This window comes from Phyllostomus discolor, chromosome 6 (assembly GCF_004126475.2).
Source record: "Phyllostomus discolor isolate MPI-MPIP mPhyDis1 chromosome 6, mPhyDis1.pri.v3, whole genome shotgun sequence".
In the NCBI taxonomy this organism is placed as follows: domain Eukaryota; kingdom Metazoa; phylum Chordata; class Mammalia; order Chiroptera; family Phyllostomidae; genus Phyllostomus; species Phyllostomus discolor.
Window position 1 is genome coordinate 82,856,367 of NC_040908.2, and position 16,506 is coordinate 82,872,872.

Consider the following 16,506-nt stretch of genomic DNA (forward strand, 5'->3'; position numbering starts at 1 on the left):
GGTTTCCTGTATGTTTTCCTTTATTTCACTTTTCATAGCCTTCATTTTTTCCTCTAATTTGCAACCATCTTCAATCAATTCTGTGAGCATCCTAATTAGCAGTATTTTGAAATGTGCCTCTGATAGGTTGGCTATCTCTTTGTCACTTAGTTGTATTTTTTCTAGAACTTTGATCTGTTCTTTCATTTGGGCCATTTATTTTTGGTTTCAATTTGCCTGTTATGTAGTAAGGGGTGGAGCCTTAAATATTCACCAGGGTGGGGCAACCCATGTGGCTGCATTGTGAAGCTGTTGGGGAGGAGGGGTCCTAGAGGGAACAGTGTTGCTTGCTCCTCTCTCTGCCAGTTTTCAGTCACTTACCCCACTACCCACAATCAAATTGGGCCCTTCTGGTGCTAATTCACAGGTGGGTGGGTTTGTGTGCATTCTAGGACCTTATGGGTCACTCCAATGAACTCTCCTGTGAGGCTGGGAGTTTCTCCCACTGCCACCTCAACCTCCATAGGTGTTTTCAGTCAGAGGCTTTGAGGCTTTATTTCCCTGCACTGGAACCCTGGGTTGCTTGGTCTGTCTCGCTGCCCAGTTGTTCCTCCCAGTTTATCTGCACACAAATGTGGGACTGCCCAGTCTGCAAGCTGCTGCCTTGCCTGCAGTCCTCTCCTTCAGGCTGCCTGACTCTGCCCCTCCTACCGGTGTGGATGAATATTTCTTCTTTAAGTCCTTGGTTGTGAGACTTCCATACAGTTCTATTTTCTGACAGTTTTGGTTGTTTTTTTATTTTTAAATTTGTTGTTGCCCTTCTTTTGGTTGTGTGAGGAGGTACAGTGTGCCTACCTATGCCTCCATCTTTGCCAGAAGTGTATTTTTTAATTAAAAATTTAACAATATGTCTTAGAAATCACTCCACATCAGTCATCCAAAATCTTTCCTATTCTCTGTACTGCTACACTGTAAGAAAATAAATCATAGTTTATTTATCCAGTTTTTATTGATAGGTACTTACATTGCTTCCAGTATTTTGCTATTACAAATAGTGCTTCAACCAATGACTGGGTGTAGGTTGTTTTACATTTGTGGAGGTGTATCTTCAGCTCCTTCCTTACATCTCCTTCTGGTATTCTCATCAGGCATATGCTATATCTTTGGTAATTGTCTCACAGTTCTTGGATATTCTGTTCTTTTTTTAAAAAGTGATTTTTCTTTTTCTCTCAGTTTGGGAGGCTTTCAGTGAGATATCCTTAAGTTCACTGATATTTTCCTCAGCTGTGTCCAATCTACTGATGAACTCATCAAAAGCATTCTTCATTTGTTTCTGTGTTTTTGATTTCTAGCATTTCTTAGCATTTTTATCTCTCTGCTTACATTGCCCATCTGTTCTTGCTTGTGGTCCACTTTTAGAGTTCTTAGCATATCAATCACAGTTAATTTAAAATCTTGATCTGATAATTCCTGAATCTTTGCTGTATCCAAGTCTGGTCCTGATGCTCCCTGTCTCTTCATGCCCTTTAGCATGCTTTGTCATGTTTGGTATAAACTAGACATGCTGTATCAAGCAAAAGGAACTAGTAGGCCATTAGTGTGAGGTTTTATGTTTATCTGGCTAGGAGTTAGGCTGTGTTTACTGTTTGCTGTAGCTGTAGGTGTCAGAGGTTAAAATTTCCTCTGGTGTTTTTGTTTTTGTCTCCCCTGTTGCCTTTGTGGTTCCTTAGAGAGTTCTTAAATAAGGTCTGAGACTTGTGGTTCTTTCCATTGTACTTCCCTGGTATCATAGAGGATACCTATTGATGGAGAGGTGGTGGTGAGATGGGGGAGGGGAAGTGGCCTATAATCCCATGATTAGGTCAGTTTTTTAGTCTGTGCCCAAGGCTGTGACCTGCATAATGGTTCTCAGCTTATCCCCTCCCACAGCCCACCCTCTTAGGAGACACAGAAAGACTAGAGGAGGCTGGAGTTGAGCACTTCCCTTTCCCCCATGTTGATTGGGCTCTAGCAAAATATTTTTCCTTGAGAGTAGGCCTTGGTTAAGGAAAACTCTGAGTGCATTCTGAAATGATTAATTTTGCCCTCCCTTCTGTAAATAGAGGATATTTTTCTCAGATCTTTACCCTTATTCAGAACCTATACAGCTCTTGTAGGTAAAACTCAACGTAGGTTTGGGGCCCTTATAGGTGGCTCCCAAAATTTTTGTCTTGAGCTAGGACACAATTGGCCCCCTACATTAGTCAATTACCTTTGTTTTCCCATTGATATCTTTCCAGTTGCTGGCTCCCACAGTGCTTTTTCTGTATTTTCCTGTCCAGTTTTCAGAGCAGTTTCTCCTTCGACTTCAGTTCTCTGATGAACCTAAGGATTACTGATTTTCAGTTTGTTCAGTGTTTTTTTCTTATTGTGAGGATGAAAGTGATGACTTCTCAGCTTTTTACATGTCAGACTGAAAAACAGAAGTTCACATAAATTCTGGAAGTGTATTTCTCCTTACCTGAAATTTTATGGAGCTATAATTGATATAGAATTGATATATTAATGACATATATGTCATATATGACCTATTACTGACATCATATTAGAATAAGTGTATAGCATAATGATTTGACTTATGTATTCAATATATATTGAGAAATTATTACCATAATAAGTTTGGCTACATCCATCACCTCACATAGTGTATCTTAAGGATAAAATCCTAGAAGTGATATTACAGATTCAAAGGGTTAAGATATGTGCAATTTTGTTTGATATTGCCAGATTTCCCCTACACTGGGTTATACTATTTTGTACTTCCATCAACAATGCAGGAGATTGTTGGTTTCTCAACAGTCTTGTTAACAGAATGTTTTCAAGCTTTTGAATCCTTGGCAGCCTGATGGTACCAAATGGTGTCTCAATTTAGTTTTATTTTGTGTGTCTCTTGTTATGAGTGAGGTTGAGTATTTTTTTTATTTTTAAAAGGCATTTGTAATATCTTTACCTGTGGACTGCCTGTTCATGTATTTACTCCATCTCTTACTTTTAAAAAAATAGTGTTTTGGTGTTTTTTTCTCACACTTAAATAATATTTTACATATAAATGAGATTAGCCCTTTATACATAATATATTTTGTAGTTGTTTTTACTAGTTTGTAATTCATTTATTGATTTTTCTTCTTAATTTTAATCATGCAAATTTCTTTTTGTATTTATATGTTGAATTTATCTTTATTTTATCTGGACTCTGAATCATTATTCAGAAAAAATTTCTCCACATGTATGTTATAAAAGAATTTACCCATATTTTCTCTTAATACTTAAATAGTCTAATTTTATATCTTTGATCATTTAGAGTTTATTTTTATATGATCTGATCTAATATTGTTATTATTCCCAATGAATTCTAAATTGTCCCATTATCACTTATTTTTTAAAAATCATTTTTACCCAGCCCTGGCTGGTGTAGCTCAGTGGATTGAGTGCGGGCTGCAAACCAAAGTGTCACAGGCTCGATTCCCAGTCAGGGTACATGCCTGGGTTGCAGGCCATGACCCCAGCACCCGCATATTGATGTTTCTCTCTCTCTCTTTCTTCCTCCCTTCCCTCTCTGAAAAATAAATAAATAAAATCTTTAAAAAAATCATTTTTACCCCAGTCATTTGAGATTTGATCTTTTTCATATACTCAATTTCCAGATACACTTGGATCTATTTCTTGATTTTCTATTCATTCCCACTGGTCCATCTACTTATGCTCCATTTGCATAACATATTACTTTCAGTAGCTTTGTAATATGTTTCAACTTCTAGTATGGCTAGCCTTCCTCACTTCTCTTTTCTTCATGTTTTTCCCCTTGTTATTTTTACATGCATATGTTTTTTTATATAAACAAGTTGGAAGCAACTTGTCTAGTTCCAGAAATAAAATTTAGTGATATTTAGTGGCATTTTAAGCTGTTGAGTTATTAAATCTGTATTAGTTTCCTAATGTAACAAATTTTCACAGTTAGAGGCTCAAAACAACACACATTTATTGCCTTACAATTCTAGAGAAAGAAGTCCAAAATCAGTCCCACCAGGCTGACATCAAAGTGTCAGCAAGATTGTGTTAACTTCTGGAGACTAAGAGGACAACCTATTTCCTTGCCTTTTCCATTTTCCTTGGCTTGTGGCCCTATCCTCCACCCTCAAAACCAGTAGCATAGCCCCTTCAGATCTCTCTCTTACCCCACCCTTAGCTTTTGCAGTCACATTGACTCCTCTGACTTTGACCCTCCTGCTTCCTTCTTATAAGGACTCTTATTATTACATTGGACCCACCCAAATAATCCAGGATAATTTCCCCATCTCTATGACCTTAATGTAATTACATTAGCAAAGCCCCTTTTGCCATAAAAGGTAACAACATACTCACAGGCTTTGAGAATGAGGATATGGACATCTTTGGGGAACCATTATTCTGTCTACCACATTGTCTCCCTGCCAACCCCCCTGCAAAAAACAATGTCTTTCTGTTGTCCAAGGTCACTTTTTTTTGTGACTTCAGGACTGTTTTCAAGTGTTTTTTTATATAGGTTTTGCACATTTTTTGTTAAACTCAATTCCTAACTTTTTTCATTGCTTTTGTAAATTAAGTATTGTTCCTCATTATATATTTGAATTGTTTATTGATTGGATACATGAAAGCTACTGGTTTGTATGTTAATTTAATATCCTTATATCTTACTTAAGTATTTCACTGTTTGTATTGATTGCCTTTGACATATACTTTCACATCACTAGAGAGAGATATGCTTTGTTTTTTTTTAATTCATAGGTATCTAAAGGTTTTTCTCTTATATGATTGCATTGGCTAATGCCTTCACTATGTAGCCAGCAAACTTGCCTTGATTCTGACTTTAGAGACAATGCTTCTAACAGTACTCTTACTGAGTAAGAGTCTAGCTTTGGGACTGACATATACAATTTTTTATCTTGTTAAGGAAGCATCCATCATTTCTAACTAGTGTTATATAAAACAGTCAGTTGGAGAGCCAGGGGAGCCATTCTGCCCATTGGCCAAGATGGCAGCAGGGGGAGATTCTTCCACTGAGTGCCCTGAAATCTAGAGCTATGAATGGGTAGGGCCTATATGCACAGAAAGCTAGAAAGATGAATGGATAGGGCCCTGAGCTGCCAAAAGCTAGTAAGATAATTGGATTAGGAAAAAGCTCTCCCCTCCCTGTCCCTATGTGAAGTGCAAGCTTGAGCAGGAGGATTGAGATGGTTTTTGAGATGGGAGCCCACCATTCTCCCAGGTTGTGTGACACCTGAATAAATCTTTTTCCTTTTGCACCAGCACCTGCCTGAGCAGTTGGGTGTTTTGTGGTGACAGGCAGCTGAACCTCAGTTTTTGTTTGATTAACACTAAGACTGTTTGGAATTTTATTACAACAGTTGCAGGATGTTTAGAGAAAATCATATTTATTTTTTATTTGCCTCTATTAATATGTAACTTACGTAGATTTCTTAATTTCAATCAATTCTTGCCTTACTGGAATGAATCCTATTTAGTGTTTATTTTCTCTTTTATTTTATTTTTTTAGCCACTGAAGAATATACTTTATTTTTTACTTATTTTACTGATTACGCTTTTACATTTGTCCCAATTTTTTCCTCTTTGACCCCCTCCATCCAGTAACCCCCTTCCCTCCAGCAATACCCCCACTTAGTTCATGTCCATGGTTCATGCATGTAAGTTCTTTGGCTTCTCTATTTCCTATATTGTTCTTAACATCCCCCTGTCTATTCTATACCTATCAGTTTGTACTTGTTAATCCCTGCATCTTTTCCCACATTCTCCCCCTTCTCCCTCTCAACTAACTGATAATCTCCAAATGATCTCCATATTTATGACTCTGTTTCTGGTCTGCCCACTTGCTTAGTTTGTTTTTTAGATTCAGTTGTTGGTAGTTGTGAATTTGTTGCCATTTTAATGTTTATAGTTTTGATCTTCTTTCTTTTAAATAAGTCCCTTTAACATTCCATAGAATAATGGCTTGGTGATGATGAACTCTTTTAGCTTTGCCTTGTCTAGGAAGCACTTCATCTGCCCTTCCATTCTAAATGATAGCCTTGCTGGATAGAGTAATCCAGGTTGTAGGTCCTTGCTTTTAACCACTTTGAATACTTCTTGCCTGTCCCTTCTAGCCTGCAAAGTTTCTTTTGAGAAATCGGCTGACAGTCTTATGGGAATTCCTTTGCAGGTAACTCTGCTTTTCTCCTGCTGCTTTTAAGATTCTTTTTTTTTAATCTTTAACCTTTGACATTTTAATTTTGATGTGTCTTGGTGTGGTCCTCTTTATGTATATCTTGTTTGGGTCTCTCTGTGCTTCTGGATTTGTATGCCTATTTCCTTTACCAAATTAGGGAAATTCCTTTTGTTATTGTTCCAAGTAAGTTTTTAATTTCTTGCTGTTCCTTTTTTCCCTCCAGTACCCCTATTACTCAAATGTTGGTATGTTGGAATTTGTCTCAAAGGCTCTTCACCTTACACTTGTTTTTTTTCTTTAATCCTTTTTTCTTCTTGTTGTTCTGATTGAATGTTTTTTTCTTCCTTATGTTCCAAATCATTGATTTGATTCTCAGCTTCATCTACTCCATTGTTGGTTCCTTGTAAATTTTTCTTTAATTCACTTAGTTTAACCTTCATTTCTGTTTGGGTCTTTTTTATGCTGTTGAAGTAGCAAATGAGTTCCTTGAGCATCCTATTAACCAGTGTTTTGAACTTTGCATCTGATCGATCACTTATCTCCCTTTTATTTAGCTCTTTTTCTGGAGTTTTGTCCTGTTCTTTCATTTGGGCCATATTTCTTTGTCTCCTCATTTTGGCAGCCTCCTTGTATTTATTTCTATATATTAGGTAGAGATGCTTTGACTCCCTGTCTTACAGGTGCCCTATTGTAGAAAATTGCACCTGTAAGTTGGGTGGGGCAGAGCCTTATGTAGTCGTCAGGGTAAGGCAACCAGGTTGATGGAGTCTCCAATATGGTGTCACTGCTCTGTGCCTCTGTGTGGAGGATGGCTCAGAAAAGGGACAATGGCCTCTGCCTGGCCCTTGGTGTTTTATCTGGTGGAAGGTGTTCCCTGGCACTCACCCTGATGCCAGACACTTCAGTTTCTCCACATATGCCACTGGTGCCTTTCCGGCTGCTCCCCTGGTGCTGGAGCCGAGAGGTAGTAAGTCTGCATAAGTCCTAAGACAGTTGTGGGCCTTTTAAGAGGAGACTCCTGAGAATCCTGCAGTTTCTTCCACTGCCCCAATACCCACTCCTTTTTACAGCCAGTAGTTATAGGGACTTATTATCATGGCACTGGAACCCTGAGCTGGGTGGTCTGGTGTGGGACTGAGATCCCTCACTCCTGAGGTATACGTCCTGATTTTTAACCACCACATGAGTGTGGGGCTGCATGTTCCATGTTTCCATGTCTCTGCCCTTTCTACCTGTCTGGATGAATGTGCCTACTTTAATTCCTCAGTTGTTGGACTTCCAAACGGCTCAATTTTCTGACAATTCTGGGTGATAGTTGTTTTGTAATTCAGTTGTAATTTTTGCTATGGCTAGGTGAGGAGGCAAGCTGTATTTACCTACACTTCCATTGCCTGTCTTTATTTTTAATACGATCTTTAATTCTCTTTGCTATTATTTTACTTATGATTCTTCCATCAATATTTATAAGTGACATTGGTTTATAATTTTGGGGGGTGCCATTTTTGTGTTTTTATGGAAATGGTATAATTTTTTAAAGATTTTATTTATTTATTTTTAGAGAGGGAAGGGAAGATGAAAGAGAAAGAAACATCAATGTGAGGTTGCTGGGGGCTGTGTCCTGCAACCCAGACATGTGCCCTGACTGGGAATCGAACCTGCGACACTTTGGTTCGTAGCCCACACTCAATCCACTGAGCTGTGCCAGCCAGGGCTGTGCAATTGTTTTATAAAAAGAATGTGGATGTGTCTTAGTTCATTCAGGCTGCTATAACAAAATATTATAGACTAAGTAGCTTATAAACAACAAAAAGAATTTCACAAAGTTCTGGAGGCTAGGAAGTCCTAGATGAAGGTGCTGGCAGATTTCATGTCAGATGAAGGCCTGCTTCCTCATTCATAGATGGCCATCTTCTTCTTGTGTTGAAAAAGGGAACTGAGAGCTCTCTTTTTTAGGGCATTACTCTCATTCAAGAGGGCTCCACCTTCATGACCTAGTCCCCTTCCAAGGCCCCACCTTCAAATATAATACATCACCTTGGGGGTTAGGATTTCAACATATGAATTTGGTGGTGGGTGACACAAACATTCAGCCTATAGCAGATGCTCTTTCTTGTTCAGTGATCTGAAACAATTTAAGTGACATTAAGATTTTCTGAACTTTGTCAGCTTGGTAGAGCTCACCTGTGAAATCATCTGGGCCTGGCGTTTCTTTTGTAGCATCATTTTATGATAATTTACTTCTTTCTTTTATGGGGATAGGTTTATTTAAGCTTTCTATTTCCACTGAGGTCAAATTTAGCATATTGCATTGTCCTATGAATTTATCCTTTTCCCTTAGCTTTTCAGTTTACTGCATGGTTGTGCAAAGGAGTCTCTTATTTTTGTTTCCTCAGTTTCAAGGGCTATTTTTACATTTTAATTATTTTTTATATTTATGCTTTATTTCTTTTATTGATTATATTAATGGTATGGTTATAATATTGATTTTTAAGGCATTACTTACTTATTTATTGCTTGCACTATTTTCTATTTTTACCTCAGTGATTTCTGGTTTTATCACTACCATTTCCTTCTGCATTCTTTTTGTTTAGTTTGTTATTTTTTCTTGCCATTTAAGTTGGAAATTTTATTCATTTATTTTTAGTCTTAATTTAAGAAACTTTTATTGAAGCATAACATATAAAGTAGATACATTTTTATGACTTTATTTTAAAAGTGGAAAACCCTGGCAACCATTACCTAGATCAAAATATAGACTGTAACTAGCACCCCACAAGCATTCTGCATGTTATCGCTAATCAATATTTCTCAAATTCTGCTTCTATCACTGTAAAGTACTTTATTATTATTTTTTAATTTTTATTCTTGATTTTTAGAGAGAGGGGAAGGAAGGAGAAAGAGAAGGAGAGAAACATCAATGTGAAAGAAACATCAATTGGCTGCCTTCTGTACATGCCCCAGCTGGGGAATTGAACCTGCAGTACAGTCATGTGCCCTGACCAGGAATCAAACCATTGATTTGTGGTTTGGGGAATGATGCCCAACCAACTGAGCCACACCAGCTGGGGCTCACTATAAATTATTTTTGTCTCCTTTTGAACTTCATGTATGAACTTATACACTACGCACTTACATATCTGGCCTTTTGCTCAAAATGTGTCTCAGAGATGACTACATTTAGTCATGCATTGTAACTGTATTATGTTCCCTTTTATTAATACACTACCCCTTAAGTATTTTATAGTTTATTGATGTTTGTATTGCTTTCATTTTCTTTCTAACTAAAACTGCTATAAATATGCTTGTTCATGTCTCTATGTGCACATATGCATACCTTTCTGTTGGCTACAGAGGCCCAGTTGCTAGGTCACAAACTATGTAAATATTCAGGTTTAATAGATACTGCTTACATAGCTTTTCAAAGTACACATCCCTTTTCCACATACACAATTTTTTTGTTTACTTCTCATTCTTGTCAATACTTTGCACTGTTGGTTTTTTAAATTTTTGTTATTCTGAAACATGCATATAACTAGGGCATTGTTGTTGAGCATCTCTTTATATACATACTGCTCATTTGGCTATTTCCTTTTGCAGGGTGTCTGTTAAGTCTTTCGCCTATTTTTTTGATGGGTTGTGTGTCCTTTTTTGTTGACTTAATTTTTTTCTTCATTGTTTAAAGAGAGAGAGGAAGGAATGGGGGCAGAGTGTGAGGGAGAGGGAAAGAGAGAGAGAGACATAACATCAATGTGAGATTAGTTGCCCCAGTTCATGCCCCAATGGGAGATCGATCCTGCATGCCTTAACAGGGAATCAAACCCACAACTTTTCATTGTATGGGATATGACACTCCAACCACCTGAGTCACACCAGTCAGGACAATGTTTTTCTTTATGCGATAATTTTTCTTTGTATTTTTGTAGTCCTTTTGTTATTTAGGAAGTTTTGTTTTACTGTAGATTTACCTTTATACCAATAACTTTTAATGCTCATAGTCCTAATTTTTTCTTACTTGTGTCACTACTATTAGGTGTATAAGATTTAATGGTTTCTTTGTCTTTTACTTATTGTCTATATGTCAATCAATGAGTTTATTCTCTTTTGCCCATTTTCTTTTCTTTCTGTACTGATTTTAGTTGTTTTATTTCTACTTTTCAGAACAATAACATTTACATATTACTCTTCCGCTCTTATCTTCATCAATGTTTTAGCCTTAGTTTGTACACTTATATATATTCAATGTTCACCATCAATCCTTTTGCCCAAGGTTCTCTAGCCATCATATTAATAAATGAAGGTTGTCCTTGAGTAGATTTTTCATAAGGCCTATGAATATAATAGCCCTTGTTTCTTGTAAGCTTAAAGCAATTTTTCTAATACTGTTAATAGCATGTGTCTTAGAGTTGATTGCTATAGGTCAGTTTTCCCAGATACATGTTTTTAGACATTATTTTTTCAGATATTTTTTTCTCCATTTTGTTTTTTTTTCCCTTTTGGCAGTCCATTTACATATATTAGACTATTGACATTGTTCCATTGATTTTAAATGTCCTCTTCTGTTTTTTACCCTGCTCTTTAAAAATTTTCTCTATCCTTGTATTTCAATTTGGATACTTTCTTTTTACTTGTATTCTAGTTTGCCAATCCTTTCCTTCTTTATGTCCACTCCACTGTTAAGCCTATCATTATGAATCTTTCATTTTTTCTATTATATTTTTATGTCTAGCATTTTTATTATATTATAATTTATAGTTTCCATGTTTTTGCTAAAATGTTTCACCTCTTCATCCATCTTATCCATCTTTTACACTAGATTTTTAATCATAGTTATTTTAAAAATCTGTACTGTGAGTCATCTCTGTATCTGCTTCTATGACTATTTCCTCTTTTGACCATGGCATCATTTTCATCCTTTTTTGTTTTTGTGAGAGGTTTTTTTCTGGATATTTTATATAAAAGAAAATAGGAACTAACACAAATTACATTTGCCTTCAGGGCAGAATATGCCCTTTCTTATGCCAGACCACTAGATCTGTAACTGAACTGGGTCTGGTCTTTGTTGTAGTTTTAGTTTGATTTAATTAATTATTGACTTCAACTATTTTGAAGATGAAATCACGACATTTCCTTCAATAATGCTTGAGAACTGAGAACCAATATAAGCTTTCTGAACTGTGCAAGATCCCACCTTGCTTCATAGCTCAATTGCCTGTCTCTTGGGTCTTTGTGGAGTCCTCTTTGCTTATGAGTTCATCTCCCTTCTTTCTGAACACAAGAGTAATATTTTAGCCCTGTTGCTCCAACCCTGTGTCTTCTTAGGGCAGCATCTCTACTCTCAATGAAGACCTAGGATGAATAAAGGGATTTCTCTTAGAATTTCTGCCTCTTGTCAGTCATTGGTAGTTTAAAGCCTTGAATGCCTTGCAGTCTTTCTTTGACTTTTCTTCTCCATTCCAAATGGAATGTTAACCCTAGGTTAGCACCTTGAGTACCTGAAGTTCTGGTTGTTTTAGCTCTTCTCCTTTCCTAGAGCCTGAGAGCTTAGAATGCTTCTGTCACATTTCCCTTAGCTCTCTTTTCTATCCTTCCCTCCTGATTTCAAAGGGTATGTGCCTTGCATTTGATGGTGATCCCATCTGTCTCATAGTGGATCTCTTTCTCTCCTTACCCTCTTCCTTTTGGCGTACTGTTCCCAAATGCTTTGTGAAGACTCATGGGATTTTGGAAGGTTGGGATGGACTTGCTCTGTGACTATGGCTTTTCAGAATTCCAATCTATTATGTCAGTTTACATATGGCATTAACAAGTTCTTTAGACCTTCCTTCAAAGTTCTCCTTATCACACTATGGTGAATTTATTTTTCTCCTGCAGTTTTATCAGGGATGAGAAAAGCAGTAAATCCTTCCTCTCTTATAAAGGACTTCTACTTTTCTGAAATGTATTTTATTTAGATTTCTTTGTGTTCTTCTCTGATGGGTTTTTAAAATCTATTGTTTTGTAAATTTTCTCAACTTTTTTGTTGGTCAGACTGAGAGTAATATCTTTGCACAATTCTTTATCCAGACTGAAAGTGGAATCAAAATTTTCTATATTTTTCTATATATCTTAAAAAATTGTTTTAGCCCTGGCTGGGTGGCATAGTTGGCTGGAGTGTTGTCCCATACTCCAAAAGGTGGTGGGTTCAATTCCTGGTAAGGGCACATAATCTAGGTTATGGGTTCAATCCCTGGTTAGCATGCACATGGGAGGCAACTGACGGATGTTTTTTTCTCATATATTGATGTTTCTCTCCCTGCCTCCTGTTCCCCCCTCTCTAAAATCAATAAACACATCCTTGAGTGAGAATTAAAAAAAAAAAACAAAATAAAAAACTCTTTAAAAATATTCAAGCAAAAAACCTTCTTAGGACACATATTAAAGTGTTTTAAATAGAAATAAAACATAGATTCCAGAATGTAGTGTGAACACATCTATGCTTATCTAATTTTAAAATGATCTAAAACCAAATTAAAAATTATTTTAAAGGCATAAAATAATGAGTAATTCCCCACCCCCACCAGAGAAAGATCTCAACAAATTCCTGAAAGATAGAAAGCTAGAGAAAAGTGCAGGGGAGAAGATGAAGTTTAGAAAAACTACCCAAATGACTGCAGTTGGGAAGGGAGTGTGCCTGCCATTCAGTTCCCCAGAGTCTTCCGACTCAGACCAGTAGGAGTTATAGCTGGAAATAGAGTTCAGCTATAATTTGGGATAGAATATGGAATAGTTGCCATATTGTATCCCATCCTTCTATTGCCTGTACTCTGCCTGAAGAGAAAACTAAGTCAATCATGTAGTCTCAGGCTAAGAAAAAAAAATCATAAGAGATTTTTGGAAAGAACTAGGGCAACTTTTGTAGTTACCGCTCTGAAGCAAAGCCCTCCACATTGTAGTGTTTAAGCTCCCAAAGATAAGGTTCAATCAATATCGTTAGAAGGAAGTCCCCAACTGCAAAATGCCCAGCCCAGATGTCTGCAATCAGTGTTCATATAGGCACATTTTGACACAAATGGGAAACCAAGTGTTCTGATGATCTATTGCTGCCTGAAGAACCACTCCAAAATTCAATGGCTTAAAATAACAATGTCTATTAATAGCAATTACATTTATTAATAGTTTTAAAATAACAACATGATGTGTTAATGACCTTTATGGTTTTCTAGGTGGTCTGGGCTTACCTGGTGATTCTCACATGTAGTCTCTTTTGTATTATAGTTATAGTCAGATGGCTTCTGGGTCTGTGGTTATCTGTAGCTCTGCCAGGCTGGATGTCCAAGATAGCTTCTTACTCACATGCTTGGTGCTTTGCTTCTCCTGGGCCTTTCTCTCTCTCTATGTGGCTTGGTCTTCTCACAATATGACAGTTTCAGGGTAATTGTATTTATTACGTGGAGGCTGGTTTCCTAGACGAAAAGAGCAGAAGATACTAAGCCAGTTAAGAGTGTACTCAGGAATAGCACAGTGCATCTGCCGTGTTCTACTGGTCAAATCAACCAAAGGGTCTTCCCAGATTCAGTGGAGTGGAAACACAGACTCTACCACTTGGTAGCAGAGTGTATTTCATTGTAGAAAAGCATGTGGAATGAAAGATATTATTGTGCCCACCTTTAGAAAATATAATTCACAACACTATTTTGAGCCCTTGAGAAAAATCTGCAGCTCAAGAAAATCAAGGTAAATAAATAATAAAAGATCTTGGAGAAAATAAAGATTATACAAAAATGTAGAAGATTCTCTTAAAACAAAACAAAGCTTCAAAACTTAGTATCTTTCAGATAAATTCAAAATAATATTACATGTAATGAGAAAATGGATTTGGTTGCTATGAGAAAGGAATGATCAGAAACATAGGAAAGAACTTTTGAAAGTCAACGAGTGAGTGTTGAAATTAAAAAGAAAAAGAGGTAGAAGAGGAAGGACTTGCCCACCATGTATTTGCTTGTATGAATTGAAAAACAAGCAAACCAAAAAAAAAACCTTAACAGAGATATGTGGAAATGAGGTTTTTGTAATTTTGTAGAAATACTCTGGTGAGAGAGGAAAAAAATTTACATTTTGGCACAAATATCGGAAGTTTGGTGTGACAAATCTGAGTTAAATGACCCTGTATTTCTAGTTAATTTATCTAAAGTTTGAGGGCCCTTCTTGATTAGAGTTCTGAGTAGCAGGTAGCTTGGCCAGCCCAGGACTTATTTGATGCTTCTCTGATTCCTTCCTTCCCAAGAACCTGTGGAACCTCCTCAATGATCTCCTCAGTACCTTACCCTTCAAAATCTCCAACTATAGAAAATCAGGTTAACATAAATATCAACAGCAAACAGCCCCATCAGGGAAAAGTCACTGGATGGCACTGGGCAGCCTTTGAGGACTCAATAACAAGGGTGAAGTGCAGTTGAACACTTTGAACTTGCTGGCAACAAGGAGGACAGCTTTTGGCTGATTATGAAATGTGTGTTTGGCAGGTGGGAGGCATATAGTGGAGGAAACAACATATTCTTCCTTTTGACATTCTTCCCAGATATTACTCAGCTGCCTATGGAGGGTGTATTAGTTTCCTGAAGTTTCCATCACAAATTATCACAAAATTAGTGGTCTAAAACAATAGAAATTATTTTCTCACAGTTCTGGAGGCCAAAAGAGAAAAATCCAGTGTTGGCAGGGTCTTACTCTCTTTGGAGGCTCCAGGGGCGATTCCTTCCTTGCCTCTTCCAGTTTATGGTGGCTGTAGGCATTTCTTCACTTGTGGCTGCTCCACTCCAATCTCTGCCTTCATCTGCACTTCACCTTCTCCGTGTCTTCTCTTCTTCTGAGTCCTATATCCCTCTGTGTTTTTCTTACAAGTACATTTGTCATTGGATTAAGGACCCACTTGGATAATCCTGGATAATTTCCCCACTTTAAGATGCTTAGTTGGGGGGTGGGGGGAGGTAGAAGAGAGTATAGGAGGAAAAATGGTGAAGGAGGGAGACAAATTAGGGTGGTCAACACACAATATAATAGACTGATGATGTATTATAGAATTGTATAACTGAAACCTATATAATTTTATTAACCAGTGTCCCTCTAATAAATTCATTTTTTTAAAAAAGATCATTAATTTAATTACATCTGCAAAGACCCTTTTTCCAAATAAGGTAATTCAATCTTTTAACATATAAGGTAATATTCACAGGTTGCAGCAATTAGGATATGCACATATCTTTTTGGAGTTACCATTTAACTCCTTTCAGAGAAGGTCCTTGACTGTGTGGTGACTGAGATGTTCACACCAACTCCTTATACAGTTTTTTCTGACCATGTCCTCCAGGGTTAATTTGACTGACTGCCTGGGCTTCATTTCCTGCTTGCAATCTTGTGTCTATGTGTCTGAACTCATTGAGGACTTCGGAGTACTGGGGAAGGCAACCTAGTGAGGGACTTAGATGTTCCAGGTTTGGCCAGAAAGACAAAATGCTAACATCACAAAATGGGCAGTCCCCTCCAAAGGACTGTGTCCTCTCCTCATCGTGTTAGTATAAGACTTTGAAAGTTTGGTTCCCAAGGTAGTCCTTAGCAGGCTGAATCAGAGATGAGAATTACTCCACTTAGCAAAGAGGATTAATATTTCATGACAAAAGGTAATTTATTCAATTGTATGCAAGAGATAGTAGTAATGGCATGTATAAAGCCTCCTTATTTTTGTCTATTGTATCATGTGTTTAATTCCTATAAAAACACTAGTGGCTCTGTTGAGTACCTTTTGGAGAACTTGACCACTTCCAGAATAAATTAGATTGTGTTAATTAAATACACTTGACTTTGATGGAATCGAAACCTGATAGGCCTTTAAGGAAATGAGGCTTAGCAAGCTTTAGTGAATTTTAATAGATAGTGAACAGAATTAAATACAAGATCAGGCAGCTCTGGTTTTCAATAATTTCAGTGGTGAGGTGACACCAGTCATTTCTGCTGATCTGCCAGAGGTTTACTTATTGAAGGCTCACATGCCTAAGCAGAGAGAATGTCTATGGTACCCCAAAAGTTCTTCCTATAATCCTATCCAAGAAAGGTTTATTCTCCCATACTTATGACTGATAACTAATGTTACATATGAAAGAACCAGATTTTTAATTATCATAACAGGATGGCGCATGAGGTTAACAAGGTGGGATGAAACTGAACAATGAAAACCATAAGCCTTTTTTTTTTTTTAAGATTTTATTTATTTATTTTTAGGGAGGGAAGGAAGGGAGATAGAGAGAGAGAGAGAG

At 37.1% G+C, this 16,506-nt stretch overlaps 1 long non-coding RNA gene across 1 annotated transcript; it reads right to left on the reverse strand.

Moving 5' to 3' along the window:
• Window positions 1–2,236: 2,236 nt before the first annotated feature.
• Window positions 2,237–15,057, reverse strand: LOC118501529. The gene is made up of 3 exons (XR_004904150.1): window positions 14,924–15,057; window positions 13,435–13,659; window positions 2,237–2,431 (listed from the first exon to the last, which is right to left on the reverse strand). It is a non-coding gene; the product is annotated as an uncharacterized LOC118501529 (long non-coding RNA).
• Window positions 15,058–16,506: the final 1,449 nt, after the last annotated feature.